This window comes from Somniosus microcephalus, chromosome 4 (genome assembly GCF_052327205.1).
Source record: "Somniosus microcephalus isolate GS21.2 chromosome 4, FLI_Smic_1.0, whole genome shotgun sequence".
Taxonomy (NCBI): Eukaryota; Metazoa; Chordata; class Chondrichthyes; order Squaliformes; family Somniosidae; genus Somniosus; species Somniosus microcephalus.
The window spans coordinates 67658752-67677915 of NC_140990.1; the positions used below are offsets into that span (position 1 = coordinate 67658752).

The following is a 19164-nucleotide window of genomic DNA, read 5'->3' on the forward strand; positions in this document are numbered from 1 at the left end:
TCTTTGGAAAAGAAGATGGTGCTCAATTGTGGTAATAATGGCAAAATCTTTCCCAGCTCCGTCAGGAGGCAGAATCCCGTTAAAGATGGTTTCGGGCAGGGGTGGGCAATGATTGGGGCCGGAGGGCCACTTAACAAGTTGTGGTGAGCTGTTGAGGGCCGCACACCAATGTTGCCCCTAAGGTGCGCGGCTGCACGGTGGCGCAGCAATGGTGAGGCCCCGCGCAGGCTGCTCACCAGCTGCTGCCGCTGGGAGCGAAACCGTGCACCGCATTTAAAGGGACCACGCACGTTGGTGAGAGTGTAAGGGTTGGGGGCTTCTTTAAACTGGTTTAAAGTAATTTTCCTGGTCTTGCAGCCTTTGCCTGCACTCAGACCAATTCCAATAAAACCAATTTACAAACAGCGGTTCCGAATCGCTACCCCACCTTCAGTTCTGAGTGGAGGAACTTATAATTAATGATATTAAAATGGAACAAGTGGTTTGGATGAGAGAAAAAAAATCAAGTTTTATTACCTAAAATAAACTACAATCAAAAGAATAAACTATCCCACACGAACACAGTAATTATATTAAAACTATATAAGAGGGGGGTTGCAGATGGCGAAAACGAGGGATAAAATGGCTACAATGTTATTTAAACAATCTTAGCAAATACCCTCAAATCACCACCCCAAACTCCTGCTAGGTTGCCTTGTTGCGGTGTCAGAACACCCTGCTCACCTGTGGTCCAGCGAAGTAAGAGAGAGAGAGAGAGAGAGACTCAACTATGGTCCCAGGAAGTAAAGAGAGAGATAGCTTCTCAGCAGCTATCTTTATATATCTGGTGAGCCCCCCTCCCCACTGCTGTTCTGCTCTGCAAGGGCTGTGTGCAAAATTCCCCGCCCAAAGGGTCCAATACACAAGAGAAAGCTGTGATTGGCTAACTCAAAGTGGTTAGACTGGGTTAATGTGTCTTCCGGAGCTCCCTGGGCTGAAACAAAAGAGAATGCAACAGCCCTATTGTCCAGTGCTGGGTGATTTAAAAACCCATTCAATTCCCATTAAAGGTACAAAAGTCTCTTCTGCAGTTTAGATGTATCCACTCGATATACAAACAAATGCTAATAGCATTCAATTGCTTTGTAAACAAAGCATTGTCCTTTGTCTTCGGCCATGTGGTGACAGCCATTTTTATCCCTGGAAATTTAAAAGCACAACGTCCAGGGATTCTTTAATCAAAAAAATTGATCTTCAGAACTGTAAATTATTGCAAATTCTTACAGTCTGCCCTTGGATACTTCCAGCTTGCTTGTAGTATCCTCTTGAAGAAATGAGCAATAATTTCTGACCCCTCACAAACAACCATCCCCTGTATTTACCTAATAGCTATCTGCCACTGATCCCCATCCCATCTATTCCCCTTAAATTCAAGAAAAAAACCATGGTACGGTAGGCATCTTACAGATACTTCAGTTTTCAATAAGGGGTCTCATACCCCTACACGCTTGTAAAATTATACAGTGTAAACCAAATTTACAATCACTTTTTTACATCATAAGTTATTACAAAATGTTGCAATCTTAGTTACACAATGTAATCAAAATGATCCCAAGCATGGAGAGGGTCCTACGCCTCTGCTCAACTTGGAGTTGTCACAAACTGGTCCCAAGCATGCAGAGGATCCTACGCCTCTGCTCAACTTGGGGCTGCAACACAAAATACAAAAAATCATTAAATAACATGCTTAAATGAACCCCGATCACGTGCCGATGATGGGTCACGAAATTCGAGTGGGTATTGCTCCTCCCACCCGGGCAGTAAATGTACCTTCCACCCCCCTTTGATCATCTTAATCTTTAAAACAGGCAGAATGGATTTACAGACCAGCCTGCTCCGCCAGCCCCGAGCCGTTCCCTTGTCCTTTTGTGGAGGCGGGGTACCCCTCCTGCTTAAAATACACCTTAGCACAGACCGAGACCGGGGAGCATGGGATCTCAACTCCCAGTCTTTCCCCCTCCTGTCTACCCTCGACTGGCTGTAGAAAATGATGGGTGCCTGTGTGGCGGCTCTCCCTGACCCCACACTGATCCGGCCACCCACTCATCCTTCCCAGCCACACTTACCCTCACTTTGCCCGTGGGCCCCCGGGTGAGTTCCTCCCTTCCCCGAATGCACCCACACGACTCTTGGGTATCCCCCTCCCCTATACGATCTTTCCCGGGCCATCACCACCCACCCCCGAGGAACGCGTTCCTATCACAAGGCGCCCATGCTTCCCCATCGTGACTCCTCAACAGCGAGGTCTCCCGCAAGTGATCTTCGGTCAGGATAGTGCTGGGTTGGGGGCCGTGCCCCACCCAGCTGGGGCCATCTCCTCCCCGTAGGAGGAGTAGGCAAGTTCCTCCGGACCCTGTCCGGTTTTTCCCGAAGATCGCTGTGGGGTCTCCTGGATTCGTCCAGTGGCGAGGTGATCCCCAACATTCCGTATCCGTATCTTCATTCGATGCTCAGCTCGGGCTGGGCGAACATGGCTGCTTCATTTTCCAATCTCCTGCAAAAACTTAAAAGGACATGCAGCCAGGTCTCACGGACCTGCTGCCTTAGGTGGAGACATGGTCGGGTCCCTTGACCTCGGACCAAAATACAAACATTTGGCACACATGTAAACTTAAACTCACACTTAAACTACCAGTTAAATCTAAACTTACAATTTACACCTTAAAGCAAGCTATATTCACACACATAGCTATAATACAAATGCCGCCCGTCTCCGGATGGCCAGGCTAATCTCTGGCACTGTCGCAGATTGCTGCTGGCTGCAGCGAAGCTGGACTGCCTCCTGTCTCTGGTCCCTCGCAGCTTATGGCTGTTGAGTGGGGACCCCTGTTCTTTGGCTTCTCCCTGGCTCGGGAGACCGCCCTACTCCACTGTAAAGTGGGTGACCATGCTTTCTTAGGCTGGGGCACCCGCTGAGACCTTCTGAGGGGTGTCTCTCTGGGGGAAACTTTGGCTGGTGGACCCTGAGCTTGGGTCACAGCCCCAGCTGGCTGGGAACCTTCTCCCCCATGTCCAAATAGCCCGCACTGTATAATGTACCTGGCAGCCTGCCGGTGCAAATCTCTCTCTGGGTTTGTCTGCTCTTCCCTGCCCACTCCTGTGCTGGGGGCAGGTATACTCTCACCACCCGCTGCTGGTGGCTGGAAATTTTCCTCCCCATGTTTAAAACCTGGTTTCAGCTCCCTCCCTATGTCTCCTGCAAGATGGATTGCTATCGCTGCCCCCCAGGGTCCCACATCATGGGGGGACCACTCTAGAAGCTGGCTGAGAAGCTGGTCCCTTTAAACAGGCCACAGTGCCTGTCTTTACAGGCGGTGAACTTGAACTTGCACGGACAGCAAACTCATGCTCCCTCACCCAGGTGGCTTTAACTGGGGAATTTTGGACCTGCCTTTTTTCTGGGGCCAAAACTATCCCCTGTGTGCCTCCCTTGTCCCGGATTTCTGCTACTGGACCTGCTCTACAGGGGTCCCAGAACTCTCCTTCCCTGTTCCCTGGCTTAAACAGCTTACTCTGAACATGAATGGCTCCTCCCCCCACACAAGCCACAGTGCTTGCCTGTGAACTCGAACTTGCTGTGGGCTGAGGATTCCTATTCTCAGGCTCACTCCTCACGGGTGGACCGTACCTCCGTTGTTGGAGGGGGTACACTGGTCCTGGTCCCTGCCTGCCTAGCGGGACCTGCTGGTGTTTTCCAACCACCCCATTGTCCACCCCTCCTCGCTGCCAGAGCTCCTCAAGACTCGGAGCTTTGGGCTGCAGTCTTGAGGTCTCTAATTCCCAATCCAGCACCGTTCTGGGTGCTGCCTGTGGGATGGTTCTACTTGGGCTGCCAGTAAAGTCCAGCTGACCTGCCTTCGGGCTGATCAGACAAATCATCCCCTTTGATGCATTTAAAGCCATGTTAAGGCTTTCTATCTCTGCCCTACAGGGGCCATGATCTGCTTCCTCAAACCTTAGGGCGCAGGCCAGCTTATAAGCTGCCTTTACTTCCCTAAACTTCTCCTCCTGCTCCCTCATCTCACCCTTCCTAACCCAGCCACCTATTCCCCGATAGGTCAGCCTACACGCTGCTGCTAACATCCGCAGGGCTACCCACATACTGAAAACGAGAGAAACTACAGCTGATGCTTTCTCCAGATCCAGACCACTTATTAAATCAAAAACTGCCTCCACTCCTACCTGGCTCACCATTGTAAGGGTTGGGGGCTTCTTTAAACTGGTTTAAAGTAATTTTCCTGGTCTTGCAGCCTTTGCCTGCACCAGACCAATTCCAATAAAACCAATTTTAAAACAGCGGTTCCGAATCGCTACCCCTCCTTCAGTTCTGAGTGGAGGAACTTATAATTAATGATATTAAAACGGAACAAGTGGTTTGGATGAGAGAAAAAAATCAAGTTTTATTACCTAAAATAAACTACAATCAAAAGAATAAACTATACCACACGAACACAGTAATTACATTAAAACTATATAACAGGGGGGTTGCAGACGGCGAAAACGAAGGATAAAATGACTACAATGTTATTTAAACAATCTTAGCAATTACCCTCAAATCACCACCCCAAACTCCTGCTAGGTTGCCTTGCCGAGGAGTCAGAACACCCTGCTCACCTGTGGTCCAGCGAAGTAAGAGAGAGAGAGAGAGACTCACCTATGGTCCCAGGAAGTAAAGAGAGAGATAGCTTCTCAGCAGCTATCTTTATATATCTGTTGAGCCCCCCTCCCCCCTGCTGTTCTGCCCTGCAAGGGCTGCGTGCAAAATTCCCCGCCCAAAGGGTCCAATACACAAGAGAAAGCTGTGATTGGCTAACTCAAAGTGGTTAGACTGGGTTAATGTGTCTTCCGGAGCTCCCTGGGCTGAAACAAAAGAGAATGCAACAGCCCTATTGTCCAGTGCTGGGTGATTTAAAAACCCATTCAATTCCCATTAAAGGTACAAAAGTCTCTTCTGCAGTTTAGATGTATCCACTCGATATACAAACAAATGCTAATAGCATTCCATTGCTTTGTAAACAAAGCATTGTCCTTTGTCTTCGGCCATGTGGTGACAGCCATTTTTATCCCTGGAAATTTAAAAGCACAACGCCCAGGGATTCTTTAAGCAAAAAAATTGATCTTCAGAACTGTAAATTATTGCGAATTCTTACAAGAGCAAAGTGTTCAATTGGTGAATCGGAAACAGTCCGACTCTTAGTGTTGAGTATCGCACCACTTCTACCCTCCCAATAATTTATCAACATAAGTTCAGATAGTCCTCAGATACTATCTTAAATACACAGAATGTGGTGTAAGATAGTAAAATCTGCCGTTACTAAATGAATGAAATGAGTGAGCGATCGATCGATGGATTGTATGTTAGACTGAAAGTCCACGTGGCTGTTTGGCTGAGCGGCTCGAGTCTTTTGAAGCACAAGTAGCTCTTTGTGGACACTGTTTCTGCTTCAAAAAATGGAAGAACATCAGAAGTCATTAACGGAGATGGGCACAGCATGCCAGCTCAACAAATGGCACCAAAGAATGGTGGGATGTGGGTTTATGCCCATTCTCCCTCACACTGCAAATCCTTAATCTCCACTGGACTGACGGGAAGAAAGAGGGGGGTCAACAGAAAGTGAGTGTGTCCCCACAAGGAAGTCCATTTGGAGGGTGAGACCCCACGGGTCACAGTAGAACGGCAGGGTCAGAGCAAGCTGCCCACCTGTTCCCTCAGCTGAGAAAGCTTTGGTTGTGTGCAGGGACCTAAAGAGAAAAAAACACACGACAAAAAGTAAAAGGCAGAAGAAAACTTCAAAGGATTTGCTTAAAGTAAGAAAATACTATATTTGTAAAATAACTGCAGGTAGTTCTTTAGCTAAACCCTTACTTAGTCAAACAATCATATTCCAATAAGTGATATTACAGCTTGCTGTTGATGATAATTAGAGATGTACTTTGTAGATAAATAGTGTACGAGGTTAAAAAGCAGAAAGCTTCCCATTTGGGGATTCCTGTTGCTGCGGAACTGCTCAGGCTGTTTCCATAGTTATTTTATTGTCCTTTTGGCCATTTTTAGTAGTTGTCCTTCTAGTTCAGGTATGCTGGGGGTAATTTGAACCTCCCCCACCTGACGGGATTGAATTTCCTGCCCGTTTTACACCTTCCCCGATTTTAATCTCCAATGATTTCAGTCGAAAGTGAAATCGGGCGGGGTGTAAAACAAACGGCCGATCTGATCGCATTAGTTTCCCGTCAGGTGTGTGAGGTTAAAATCACCCCCTGCTGTTTCCAAACACAACCCAAGCAAATTTCTCCTGACAATAGTTTGGTTCTGATCCTTAATAATGTTCCAGCTACTCTTATCACCACAATTGCTTTAATTCTGACATTTGGCCTGTGATCTGACAGCAAAGCAGTGATCTCGTCACATGCAGTGAGCAAATGGGAACAAACTGGAGGTCCATTGTGCAGGAAGAAACCCAGACACACGACGACCTTTTCTCTCATTTGAAGATGTGCATTGCTGAAGAGGATAAGACAGCTTGTAATGTGGAGGACAATCTAGTGTCAGGCAGTGTGCTTGGAGATGTCCAAATATTTATCATCATCCAGTCTGGTCCAACGCATTGAAAACTCTTGGAACATCTCGGATTTGTGAAACATTGAGGTTGATTTTATTGGAAATATCAAATTCAGCTCTGATTTGCAAACCTTTATTATCGCAATGCTCTTGCCATTGAGATGCATCAGTCAGCTGAATAAGGTAGATTTGATATTTTCAATAAATACAGGGTTCAGTTTCATATTTCCAAATATGATTGGCTTCCCAAGTCCATTAAACACCACAGATCAGATCATTCAGTCAGGCTCATTGTCAAAGAAAGGCTCAATTGCAACAGGCACATGGGCAAGAATGGAATGTCGATCCTTCTCTCGCAGCTGATCGGGGATCTTGGATGTGTTTGACGTTGCTGAGATTGCTGAGCTTAGACTTCTTGGGGCTGATTTTCATTCTGGGTGGACATCGGGTGAGCGGTGTGATGGTGCTGCCTGTCCAATGTCCTCGGCGAGAGGACCCAGCCATTTTGATGGCCGGGCCTCATCTGTGCAATATCCAGCTCCAACCGCTAAACCAGGGCTGACAGGGAGCTTGCACATCGGAGGGCGGGGGGTGGGTGAAACTGGAAATCTGCCGGCTCCTCCATGGAACAGAGCCAGACACATTGATGCAGAAAATGGCAGATTCCATTTGCCTGCCTCTGTTTGTGGTTGTGACTCCCCTGCTGCCTTGGAGACAATGACCCGCCTCCTGACGTTATGTGGGCTGGGGTCAGTCTGGGGTCAGGTGCAGCGGATGTTCGGCCTCGAAGCCAGGCCTTGGCAGGCTGGATTGAATCTATTGCTGGGCTGGAAATGGCCCACGGGCCATATTTACCCACCACTGCCCTTGTCCGTATCATCAACAGCTCAACAGAGTCAGGGATTGTTCCCCGAGATTGGAAGGCAGCTCACAGAGTTCCCATCAGAGCCAGGGAACTCCAGGCCCATCAGTGTGACCTCCACCACAGGGAAGATGCTTGAAGGGATCCTAAGAGATGCTGTTTATGATCACCGGGGAGGAGAAGGGGCCGTTAGAGAGACTCACACCACTTCTGGAAAAGATGGTCGTGTCCTACAAACCTGCTTGAGTTTATTGAAGAAATTTAACCCTTTTACACCGATATCATTCTGGTGAATCTGCGCCGCGACCCCTCTCCAAGGCCAATATATCTTTCCTGAGGTGCAGTGCCCAGATCTGAAAGCAATACTCCAGATGGATTCTAACCAGAGCTCTGTACAGCTCCCACCTGCTGAGACACCAGTGAGTTCACACTGGGGAGAGGCCGTTCACCTGCTCCGTGTGTGGGAAGGGATTCACTCGGTCCTCCAACCTGCTGACACACCAGCGAGTTCACAAGTGACTGCAGAATTTGGATTCTGCTGTTGTTGCTGCTGTTAATCACATCCAGGACTGAACCATGTTCATTCTGACAGTTGGGGTTTGTTCTGCTGATGTTAGTAACCCCTCTAATTGGGCTGGAGTTTAATATTCTGGATATAAGTCAAATAAATCTGCTTTGTTTCAAACACACTTTGTATCGAGTCCTTGATGTCTCTAAGATAAGAGGAGACTAATTGATGTCCTGTTACCGACTGTTCCATTCTGGGCCTTTTCACCTTTGTTAAAGAAAGACTTGTATTCATACAGCACCTTTCACAACTTCAGGACATCCCAAAGCACTTTACAGCCAATGAAGTACTTTTGAAGAGCAGTCACTGTTGTAATGTGGGAAACGCGGCAGCAAACAAGCTCCCACAGACAGCAATGTGATAATGATCACAAGCTGGCGGAAAATATAAAAACTAACTCCAAAAGCTTTTATAAGTATATCAAAAGGAAAAGACTGGTGAAAACCAAAGTTGGTCCATTGCAGTCAGATACGGGGGAATATATAATGGGAAATAAGGAAATGGCAGATCAACTAAATGCATACTTTGGGTCAGTCTTTACGAAGGAAGACACAAAAAACCTCCCTGGGATATCGGGAAAAAAAAAAAATAGGGACATTGGCAAAGGAGGAACTGACGCAAATCAATATCTCTAAGGATATGGTGTTAAGGAAGCTAAAGGGATTGAAGGTGGACAAATCCCCAGGGCCTGATAACATGCATCCTAGGGTACTGAAGGAGGTGGCCCTAGAGATAGCGGATGCACTAAGGATGATTTTTCAGAATTCATTAGACTCGGGAACAGTACCGATGGATTGGAGGGTAGCTAACGTTACCCCACTATTCAAAAAGGGGGGTAGGGAAAAAGCAGGTAATTACAGACCTGTAAGCCTTACATCAGTTGTGGGCAAAATGCTGGAGTCCATCATTAAGGATGAAATAGCGGAGCACTTAGCAAATGGGGACAGGATAGGACAGAGTCAACATGGATTTACAAAGGGTAAATCGTGCTTGACTAATCTATTGGAATTTTTTGAGGGAGTAACTGGTAGAATAGATGGGGGAGAGCCAGTAGATGTGGTGTACCTGGACTTCCAAAAGGCCTTCGATAAGGTCCCACATAAAAGATTAGCATGGAAAATTGAGGCTCATGGGATAAAGGGGAAAGTTTTGGCGTGGATAGGGAACTGGCTGTCAGATAGAAAACAGAGAGTTGGAATAAACGGCTCATTTTCTGAATGGCAGGCAGTAACAAGTGGGGTACCACAGGGATCTGTCCTGGGCCCCCAGCTGTTCACAATTTACATTAATGACCTGGATCAGGGAGTCGGATGCAGCATTTCCAAATTTGCAGACGACACTAAACTAGGAGGGGGGGTGGGCTCAGAGGAAGAGACCAGGAAGCTCCAGAGCGATTTGGACAGACTGGGCGATTGGGCGGATAAATGGCAGATGCACTATAATGTGGACAAGTGCGAAGTTATCCACCTTGGGTGCAGGAACGGGAGGGCAAATTATTATTTAAATGGCAATAGATTGGGAGAGGGGGAAGTACAGAGAGACCTGGGTGTTCTTGTACACCAGTCACTGAAGGCGAGCATGCAGGTGCAACAGGCGGTCAAGAAGGCAAACGGTATGCTGGCCTTCATAGCAAAAGGGTTAGAATACAGGAACAGGGATACCTTGCTGCAGCTGTACAGGGCACTGGTGAGACCACACCTCGAGTACTGTGTACAGTTTTGGTCGCCTCATCTGAGGAAGGATGTTCTTGCCATGGAGGGGGTGCAGCGGCGATTCACCAGGCTGATACCAGGAATGGCGGGAATGACCTATGAGGAGAGACTATGTAGTTTAGGGATGTACACACTGGAGTTTAGAAGATTGAGAGGGGACCTCATAGAAGTGTATAAAATTCTGACAGGTCTAGACAGACTGGATGCAGAAGGAATGTTTCCCTTGGCGGGTGAGAACAGAACTAGAGGACATAATTTAAGGATAAGGGCTAAACCATTTAGGACAGAGATGAGGGGGAATTTCTTCACTCAGAGAGTGGTGAACCTGTGGAACTCATTGCCACAGAGGGCAGTGTACGCCAGCTCATTAAATATATTTAAGAGGGAATTAGATATATTTCTACGGGCAAAAGGGGTTAAGGGTTACGGAGAGAAGGCGGGGACGGGATACTGAATTAAAGGATCAGCCATGATCTCATCGAATGGCGGAGCAGGCACGAAGGGCCGAATGGCCTACTCCTGCTCCTATCTTCTATGTATCTATGTATCTATGATCTGTTTTAGTGATGTTGGTTCAGGGAGAAATGTTGGCCGGGACTCCAGGGAGAACTCCCCTGCTCTTCGAAATAACATCATGGGATCCTTTATAAAAACAGAAAATGCTGGAAATACTCAGCAGGTCAGGCAGCATCTGTGGAAAGAGAAACAGAGGTAACGTTTCAGGTCGATGACCCCAGTTCTGATGAAAGGTCATCGACCTGAAACGTTAACTGTGTTTCTGTCTCCACAGATGCTGCCTGACCAGCTGAGTATTTCCAGCATTTTCTGATTTTATTTCAGATTTCCAGCATCCGCAGTATTTTGCTTTTGTATCAGATCTTTTATGTCCAGTTGTGAGGGCAGATGGCGCCTCGCTTGAACGTCTTGTCCGAAAGATGGCACCTCTTTCAGTGCAGCGCTCCCTCAGTACTGCATTGGAGTGTTGGCCGAGATTTTGTTCTCAAGTCTCTGGAGGTGGACTTGATCCCACAACCTCCTGACTCAGAGACAAGAGAGAGGGAGAGAGAGAGAGAGTGCTCCCACTGAGACAGAGAGAGAGAGAGAGAGAGAGAGTGTGCTCCCACTGAGACACAGAGAGAGAGAGAGAGAGAGAGAGCTCCCACTGAGACACAGAGAGAGAGAGAGAGAGAGAGAGAGAGTGCTCCCACTGAGACATAGAGAGAGAGAGAGAGAGATAGAGAGAGAGTGCTCCCACTGAGACACAGAGAGAGAGAGAGAGAGAGAGAGAGTGCTCCCACTGAGAGAGAGAGAGAGAGAGAGAGAGAGTGTGCTCCCACTGAGACACAGAGAGAGAGAGAGAGAGAGAGAGCTCCCACTGAGACAGAGACAGAGAGAGAGAGAGAGAGAGAGAGCTCCCACTGAGACAGAGAGAGAGAGAGAGAGAGAGAGAGAGCCGAACTAGGCAGATACCCACTGATAATAAACATCCAAAAACGAGCACTAAACTTCCTAAATCACCTCAAATCTAGCTCCCCAGACACCCTTCATTTCAAAGCCTTTCAGACCCAAGAGCTAAACCCAGAAAAGAGTCCCCTGAGTCAGCTGCTACTGAAACTAAGTATTCAGCCGGACCCTGACCAGCCCCAGACCAACACAGCCGTCCAAACACCAATCCGAGTGAACCAAATCATTAAACAATGCAAAGAAACCTACCTGGAACATTGGAACAAAATAACCGAAAGCCAAAGCAGATTAGAATGTTACCGGGCCCTAAAAAGAGATTATAAACTGGCAGACTACCTCACGACCATCAGAGACTCAAAACAGAGACAGACCCTCACCAGGTACAGACTAAGCGACCACCAACTGGAAATTGAAAAAGGCAGATACAAGAAATCCTGGCAGCCTAGAGAGAATAGAATATGCGATCAATGTCTGGCCGGCGAGGTTGAAACAGAAATGCATTTCCTCCTAAAATGCGAAAAATTCAACACATCAAGAAACATATTATTCAACAAGCTAAGCCAAACAACCCCAGATTTCAAGGAATTGGATGACCTGTCAAAATTGAGATTAGTCCTGGGAGAAGGAGACAGACCATACCTTGGGGCCAAATATGTAACAACATGTCACAACCTGAGGACTGTTTAAAAGTAAGACTGTTTAAAATTAATATTGTTAAAAGTAATATTGTATGTACCCAACAAATGTCAAATCGATTGACACCTACAGAATGTTGGAAAACTGTACCTTTTTGCTATGTAAGCTTTGGCAATATGGTTCTCTGTAAACTTTCATGCCAATAAAGCATTTGAATTGGAATTGGAATTGGAGAGAGATCTCACTGAGACAGAGAGAGAGAGAGAGAGAGAGAGAGAGAGTGCTCCCACTGAGACAGAGAGAGAGAGAGAGAGAGAGAGAGAGATCCCACTGAGACAGAGAGAGAGAGAGAGAGAGAGAGAGAGAGTGCTCCCACTGAGACAGAGAGAGAGAGAGAGAGAGAGAGAGAGAGATCCCACTGAGACAGAGAGAGAGAGAGAGAGAGCTCCCACTGAGACACAGAGAGAGAGAGAGAGAGAGAGAGAGAGTGCTCCCACTGAGACAGAGAGAGAGAGAGAGAGAGAGAGAGCTCCCACTGAGACAGAGAGAGAGAGAGAGAGAGAGCTCCCACTGAGACAGAGAGAGAGAGAGAGAGAGAGCTCCCACTGAGACAGAGAGAGAGAGAGAGAGAGTGCTCCCACTAAGACAGAGAGAGAGAGAGAGAGAGAGAGTGCTCCCACTGAGACAGTGAGAGAGAGGGAGAGAGAGAGAGAGAGTGCTCCCACTGAGACACAGAGAGAGAGAGAGAGAGAGAGTGCTCCCTCTGAGACACAGAGAGAGAGAGAGAGAGAGAGAGTGCTCCCACTGAGACAGAGAGAGAGAGAGAGAGTGCTCCCACTGAGACACACAGAGAGAGAGAGAGAGAGAGAGAGTGCTCCCACTGAGACACAGAGAGAGAGAGAGAGAGAGAGAGAGTGCTCCCACTGAGACAGAGAGAGAGAGAGAGAGAGAGAGAGTGCTCCCAATGAGACAGAGAGAGAGAGAGAGAGAGAATGCTCCCACTGAGACACAGAGAGAGAGAGAGAGAGAGAGAGAGAGTGCTCCCAATGAGGCACAGAGAGAGAGAGAGAGAGAGAGAGAGAGAGTGCTCCCAATGAGGCAGAGAGAGAGAGAGAGAGAGTGCTCCCACTGAGACAGGGAGAGAGAGAGAGAGAGAGAGAGAGTGCTCCCACTGAGACAGACAGAGAGAGAGAGAGAGAGAGAGTGCTCCCACTGAGACAGAGAGAGAGAGAGAGTGTGCTCCCACTGAGACACAGAGAGAGAGAGAGAGAGAGAGAGTGTTCCCACTGAGACACAGAGAGAGAGAGAGAGAGAGAGAGACAGAGAGAGAGTGCTCCCACTGAGACAGAGAGAGAGAGAGTGCTCCCACTAAGACAGAGAGAGAGAGAATCCCTGTTCTATGCGGATGACCTGGTTCTGCTGTCTCCCACAGAACAGGGATTACAGCAACAACTAGACCTACTCGACAAATACTGCCAAAATTGGGCCCTAACAGTAAATCTAAAGAAAACCAACATCATGATTTTTCAAAAAAGGCCCAAGTGTCAGGAAAACAAATACCAGTTTACTATCAGTGATACCATCATAGGACACACTATGAGCTACACTTACCTTGGTCTAACCATTACAGCATCAGGGAGCTTCAGCATAGCAGTGAATGCACTAAAAGAAAAAGCCCGAAGAGCCCTATATGCAATAAAAAGAAAATTCTACAACATCCAAATCCCAATCAAAATCTGGCTAAAAATATTTGACAGCGTAATCCTGCCCATTGCGCTGTACGGTAGTGAAGTATGGGGCCCGCTAAATCACCATAGCTACACTAAATGGGAAAACACACAATAGAAGCTCTACATGCAGAATTTTGCCGAAGCATCCTTCGCACCCAAAGGAAAACACCAACAAATGCATGCAGAGCCGAACTAGGCAGATACCCACTGATAATAAACATCCAAAAACGAGCACTAAGCTTCCTAAATCACCTCAAATCTAGTTCCCCAGACACCCTTCATTTTAAAGCCTTCCAGACCCAAGAGCTAAACCCAGAAAAGAGTCCCCTGAGTCAGCTGCTACTGAAACTAAGTACTCCTACTCAGCCGGACCCTGACCAGTCCCAGACCAACACTGCCGTCCAAACACCAATCCGAGTGAACCAAATCATTAAACAAAGCAAAGAAACCTACCTGGAACATTGGAACAAAACAACCAAAAGCCAAAGCAGATTAGAATGTTACCGGGCCCTAAAAAGAGAATATAAACTGGCAGACTACCTCACGACCATCAGAGACACAAAACAGAGACAGACCCTCACCAGGTACAGACTAAGCGACCACCAACTGGCAATTGAAAAAGGAAGATACAAGAAATCCTGGCAGCCTAGAGAGAATAGAATATGTGATCAATGTCTGGCCGGCGAGGTTGGGACAGAGATGCATTTCCTCCTAAAATGCGAAAAATTCAACACATCAAGAAACATATTATTTGACAAGCTCAGCCAAACAACCCCAGATTTCAAGGAATTGGATGACCTGTCAAAATTAAGATTAGTCCTGGGAGAAGAAGACAGACCATACCTTGGTGCCAAATATGTAACAACATGTCACAACCTAAGGACTGTTTCAAATTAATACTGAATGTACCCACTGATGTACAAAGACTGTTTAAATTAATATTGTTTAAAGTAATATTGTATGTACCCAACGAAGGTCAGAATTATTTGACACCTACAGAATGTTGGAAAACTGTACTTTTTGTTATGTAAGCTTTGGCAATATGGTTCCCTGTAAACTTTCATGCCAATAAAGCATTTGAATTGAATTGAAAAAATTGAGAGAGAGAGAGAGAGAGAGTGGTCCCACTGAGACACAGAGAGAGAGAGAGAGAGAGAGAGAGAGAGAGTGCTCCCACTGAGACACAGAGAGAGAGAGAGAGAGAGAGAGAGTGCTCCCACTGAGACAGAGAGAGAGAGAGAGAGAGAGAGTGCTCCCACTGAGACAGAGAGAGAGAGAGAGAGAGAGAGTGCTCCCACTGAGACAGAGTGAGAGAGAGGAAGAGAGAGAGAGCTCCCACTGAGACAGAGAGAGAGAGAGAGTGCTCCCACTGAGACAGAGAGAGAGAGAGAGTGCTCCCACTGAGACAGAGTGAGAGAGAGGGAGAGAGAGAGAGAGAGAGTGCTCCCACTGAGACACAGAGAGAGAGAGAGAGAGAGAGAGAGAGTGCTCCCTCTGAGACACAGAGAGAGAGAGAGAGAGAGAGAGAGAAAGAGTGCTCCCACTGAGACAGAGAGAGAGAGAGAGAGTGCTCCCACTGAGACAGAGAGAGAGAGAGAGTGCTCCACTGAGACAGAGAGAGAGAGAGAGAGTGCTCCCACTGAGACAGAGAGAGAGAGAGAGTGCTCCCACTGAGACAGAGAGAGAGAGAGAGTGCTCCCACTGAGACAGAGTGAGAGAGAGGGAGAGAGAGAGAGAGAGAGTGCTCCCACTGAGACACAGAGAGAGAGAGAGAGAGAGAGAGAGAGTGCTCCTCTGAGAAACAGAGAGAGAGAGAGAAAGTGCTCCCACTGAGACACAGAGAGAGAGAGAGAGAGAGAGAGAGAGTGCTCCCACTGAGACAGAGAGAGAGAGAGAGTGCTCCCACTGAGACACAGAGAGAGAGAGAGAGTGCTCCCAATGAGACACAGAGGAGAGAGAGAGAGAGAGAGAGAGAGAGAGTTCCCACTGAGACAGAGAGAGAGAGAGAGAGAGCTCCCACTGAGACACAGAGAGAGAGAGAGAGAGAGAGAGAGTGCTCCCACTGAGACACAGAGCGAGAGAGAGAGAGAGAAAGAGAGAGTGCTCCCACTGAGACACAGAGAGAGAGAGAGAGAGAGAGAGTGCTCCCACTGAGACACAGAGTGAGAGAGAGAGAGAGAGCTCCCACTGAGACAGAGCGAGAGAGAGAGAGTGCTCCCACAGAGAGAGAGAGAGAGAGCAGCATCTACTTCCGCCTTATGGATCAGAAAATGAAAAAAAATTAATAAAATAAAATAAAAAATAATCAAGGACTAATTACTGGAAAGAATTGTAACCAAGTAGTATTAGCATTTTATAGACAATTGAGATGATCATTTTTTCCCCCATTAGGCACAACAAACACATATCATTCTTTAACCTATCATAGTAAAAGATCAAACTTAACATGAAATCCTTATATATTTCGACCTGGAATATCCAAGGTCTACGCTCTTCGGTGCTCAACGTGAAGAGTAGGACCCCAGAGTTCATAGATGAAACTAAAGATCTAGATATTATCATTTTACAGGAAACTTGGTATAGAGGAGAAGGACACACTGGCTGTCCCCAAGGGTACACAGAGCTGGTGGCCCCCTCCAATAAATTGCCAGGAGTAACCCAAGGCAGAGACTCTGGAGACATACTGATTTGGTTTAAAACAGAGCTTAAGAATTGCATCAAATTTATAAAAAAGGGCAAAAACCACATGTGGCTCAAAATTGAGAGGGGGATTATCTCTAACACCCAAGATGTTTTCATTTTCGCACTCTATATCCCCCAATGGAATCCCCGTACTTTAAAGAGGACACCTTCTCCAACATTGAGAGGGAGATTATCCAATTCCAGGCCCAGGGGAACGTGTTGATCTGTGGTGACCTCATTCAAGAACTGGCGAAGAACCAGACTTCACCAATAATCAGGGAAACAATTACATATTCGGGAATAACCACTTCGATATCCCTTCCCATCCATACAGGCCTAACTGCGACAAGCAGACAAATACCAACGGAAAACAGCTCCTGCAGCTCTGTCGAAGCCTGGGTCTGTACATTGTCAATGGTAGGTTCATGGGAGACCTCCTAGGAAGATCGACCTATTGCTCACCTCTTGGCTGTAGCACCGTAGACTATATGATTACGGATTTGGACCCATCCTCTTTCAGAGCATTCACAGTCAAACCACAAACAACACTGTCAGACCACAGTCAAATTACTATGTATCTTAAAAAGACAGAAACAACCAAAACAGAAACACAACCCAGTAAGCTGTACAACACCAAAAAATCATACAGATGGGCCAAAAACAGCATGGAAAAATACCAGAAAGCAATTAGCAATGAATCAACTCAAGCTCTCTTGGACACCTTTCTGGATAACATATACACTCACAATAAAGAAGGCATAAACCGGGCAGTGAATAACGTAAACAATATTTTTGATAATTTGGCAACAAGGTCAAACTTGAAAGCTCGCAAGAACAAACCCAAAACAAAAAACTATGAAAAATGGTTTGACCCAGATTGCCATAACATGAGGAAAAAACTTAGAAAAATATCAAACCAAAATCACAGACAGCCAGAAAACGAGGAATTACACCTTACTTATTGTCAGACACTAACACAATACAGAAACACACTCAGAACCAAAAAAGAGCAGTATATTAAGAATACACTCAGCTCCATTGAGGAATCCATTGATTCCAATTGTTTCTGGGACAACTGGAATACATTAGACAAAAAACAACACGACGAATTGGCCATTCAAAATGGAGACACATGGGGAAACCACTTTGAAAAAGTATACCAGAAAAACACACTAAGGCAAATATGCAAAAAACTGGAAAAGCTCGAAATGGCCATAAAAGATAACCAAAACCCGCTAGACTCCATAATAACAGAAAAAGAACTATTTGAAAAACTCAAGGACCTGTGACCAGGAAAAGCTTGCGGTGCAGACGGCATACTAAGCGAGATGATTAAACACACAGACGATAAAATGAAACTGGCTATCCTAAAACTCTTCAACTTGGTTCTGAGTGTCGGTTACTTCCCTGATATCTGGAACAAAGGATTCATAATGCCCATATACAAAGGTGGGGACAAAGTCGACCCAAATAACTATCGAGGCATCTGTGTAAACAGTAACCTGGGGAAGGTATTCTGTAGTATCATAAACAAAAGACTTATAAACTTCCTTGAGGAGCACAATGTCTTGAGTAAAAGCCAAATTGGATTCCTGCCAAACTATAGAACATCAGATCATATCTTCACCCTACAGACCCTAATTGACAAACACGTTCATCAAAACAGAAGCAAAATCTACGTATGCTTTATAGATTTCCAGAAGGCTTTCGATTCCATCTGGTATGACGGTTTATTCCTGAAACTTATCGAAAGCGGGGTAGGGGGAAAAACATATGATGTAATTAAATCAATGTATACAAACAACAAATGTGCAGTTAAAATTGGAGACAAACAAACAAAATACTTCCCACAGGGGTGGGGGGTGACGCAGGGCTCGCCCATTTCACCGACACTCTTTAATATTTACATAAATGAATTGGCAAAACTACTTGAACAATCTACAGCACCCGGCCTCACCCTATATGAATCCAAGGTTAAATTCCTCCTCTATGCAGATGACCTGGTTCTGCTGTCACCAACTAAGGAGGGTCTACAGCAGAACCTGGATCTGCTGGAGTCATTCTGGCAGACCTGGGCCCTGACAGTAAATCCCCAAAAAAACCAAAGTCCTTGTGTTCCAGCAAAGATCCAGACATCAGGGACCCAAAATAAATTTCACACCAGGAACAACCAAAATTGAACAAACCACTAACTACACATACTTGGGCTTAAAAATCAGTTCTACGGAAATTTTCATCTGGCTGTGAATGAACTGAAAGAGAAAGCAAGAAGGGCTTTCTATGCCATTAAAAAATCAATCCAAATAGAAATCCCAATTAGCATTTGGCTCAAAATTTTTAAATCAGTAATTGAACCAATTGCACTCTATGGCAGTGAGGTGTGGGGACCGCTAACACAACAAGAATTTGCAAAATGGGACAAACACCCAATTGAGATCCTACATGCAGAATTCTGTAAAAGTATCCTCCGGACTCAAAGGAAAACCGTAAACAATGCATGCAGGGCAGAACTAGGCCAATATCCATTAATAATCACTATCCAAAAAAGAGCCACCAAATTTTGGAAACACCTAGAAATGAGCAACCCCCAATGCTATCATTACGAAGCCCTGAAATGCCAAGAGAGGACCATAAAGAAGAATACCCTCAGTCAACTAGTCCTAGGACTCAGTGAAGTAACTACCAACACTACTAACAATAACCAGCCCCAGGACAGTGACAGCGTAACACAAAGAATTCGACCCAACACAATCGTCGCTAAGCAAAAGGAAAAATACCTGTCATATTGGGCAGAAACAACAAAAACCCAAAGCAAACTCAATTGCTACTTGGCCCTAAACAGACAATACAACATGGCTGATTACCTGACCATGGTAAAGGATAGCAAACTGAGAAAAACCTTGACAATGTAC

At 46.2% G+C, this 19164-nt stretch overlaps 1 pseudogene; it reads left to right on the forward strand.

Moving 5' to 3' along the window:
• Window positions 1-19164, forward strand: part of LOC147119124 (uncharacterized) — a 149593-nt pseudogene that overhangs the window by 94127 nt on the left and 36302 nt on the right.